Source organism: Hipposideros armiger, unplaced genomic scaffold (genome assembly GCF_001890085.2).
Source record: "Hipposideros armiger isolate ML-2016 unplaced genomic scaffold, ASM189008v1 scaffold_379, whole genome shotgun sequence".
Lineage (NCBI taxonomy): Eukaryota > Metazoa > Chordata > Mammalia > Chiroptera > Hipposideridae > Hipposideros > Hipposideros armiger.
The window spans coordinates 1,069,825-1,072,212 of NW_017731729.1; positions in this window are offsets into that span (position 1 = coordinate 1,069,825).

Sequence of the window (2,388 nt, forward strand, 5' to 3'; positions counted from 1 at the left end):
CTCAGCACAATGGGCTATCTCTTAGCCTAGTTACAAGGTGAGATACAGCTTCCTCCCCACCTGCCCTGGCTCTACTACTGTTTTACTAAAGGGAACAATGAGCTAATAATGTCAAACTGCATAAATCTCCAGGGAAGCAGACAAAGAAGAGGCAGAAGTAGAGGGAAAGAAATGGAACTGCAATGAAACTGAAAGAAGAATAGATGAAAGTGAGTTTGAAAAGATAAAGGAGGGTCCGGCTGAGTGGCTCAGTTGATTATAAGAGCTCACTCAAGAGTGTGAGCTCTGAGCAACAGCAGTTTGATGCCCGACCTGAGATAAGCTGCTGCTGAGCTGCCAACAGGTGGCAGGATGGCTCAGCTAAAAAAGAAAAAATAAAAATAAAAATAAAGGAGAGAAAATAGTAAAATAAAGAAAAGGGACCCAATAGGCAGCAACCAGGTGAGCGAGGAATAAGAACAAAAAGGAGGCTATAAAGGAAAGGACGGTATGAAGGAAAGGAGGAGAAGTCAAACTGATCTGAAATCATGTCTGCTGGGGACCAATAGCCCTGAGTCAGCCTCATTATTTATTAGCTCAAATTCATACTTTCCTATTTGCTCTTTGTAAATGGAAAGACCATAGAATCATCTGTTTCATCTGATTATCACACATGGGGATACTTCATAGACCTGGGTTTTCTGTTTCCCTTTGGAAAAGGGTTGAAGGGAGAAAGGATATTTCCTTTCAATGAATAATGATTTTTAAATGTTGGAAGCAAAAATGGCCTCATTTTGTGAGGCTGGAGAGACAAGGATTTTTAGTAACTCGCAATACATTTCTTTTTTTCACCGTCCTCACGAGGCCCTCAACGAAGGGCAAAATACTAGAGCAGATAGCACGAGAGAGAGAGGTGTATTAAGTCAGCCACAGGGAGAGATCGGTGGCCTTGGCCTGGGCTTGGGTTTTGAATATTGTGCAGCTCTGCTGCCCTCTAGTCTCCATCAGGATTGCAGACACTGTCCCAGTTGGTTGATGAGTCTAGTGCTGTCCAGGCTTCTCCACACTTGTAAGCAACAGTGTGACCACTCAGTGGAGCTGCTGCCCACTGTTGTGTGCTTCTTTGGGGCAATAGATAAGGAAAGAGAAAGGGAGAAGGACAAGAAGGTGAACAGGGAACAAGAAAGAGGAAGAACTGAAGGAAATAACTCCAAGTAAATGATGTTCTGTACTGGCCACCAACTATGACTCCACTGTTTTTCTCTGGTGGACTCTGGGTGCATCCCCCAACTTGGCTTTTTTCTATCTTATGTTGCACATTCTCCTTTGCTTCCAAGTTTTATATCTTCCTCGTATTTTTTTTTCTTTCTTTCTCTATTATTCCACTCATGGAATGGCAATATTTATTTATCTCTGTACAACACACTGTGAAGGATACAAAGAAATGTCTGGTGGAGCTCGACTTCTAGCTCATAGTCAAGCTAGTGAAACAAAACTAGTAAACATGACCCATTTAGAAAATAATAGTCTGATGCTAAGATGTGTGAGGGAAATATGAGGTAACAAGTGCAGTTGTATTGTTCCTTGTGCTTCCGGCTATAAATACAACTACCCAGATTCCCAAACTGCTAAGTGACTCCTGGCCAAGGTTTAGATCCATTTCACTCCACCTGTGAAGAACCACTCAGGATTTAATGTGTCAGCAAAAAGGAGAGCTTGGTACATATCCTCCTGAACATGTCATAAGGGCCAGGCCCATAGTTAATGGATGAAACTATATTATTATTACATTGTCATAAAAGTCATGACACATTTTTGCAACGAAAAACATAGAAAGAATATGTCACTTTTCTGACAACACAATAGAAAGAGAAATTCCTACATTTCTCATTTATTCCCTCTCCCTTTTCTATAAATTAAGAACAGTGAGAGATAGGGTGTATGGAGAAGGGAGGGAGGAGATATGTTGAATTGAACAAATAAAGAGGAAACATCAATACGCATGCGCACGCACACACACACACACACACACACACACACACACACACACACACAAGGGTGTCCCTTTCTTTCTTATCTAGTTGTTCAGCAGGGGTGTTATCAAGGGTATTTGTTCTGGCATCCAATGCCCAGTGTTGTGTTGCCTTCAGAGATACTGACCAAAGCAAATGCAGGAAACCCATCTGTTCCACGGAGACAAAGAAGTCCATTTATAGTTTAGTCCAGAGGAGAAAAGAGATCAAGAGGCTTTCCATCTTCTTCTCTGGCCACAGTACTATAGTGTGCTAGAGGGGACTCCAGAGATACGTTTTAGGTGACTAGTTTTTGCACTGTCGCCACCTGATTTTTGCCCCACTCCCCCTCCAAACATAGCTTGAACCTGAACAAGAAAATTGAATCTGAAGAAAA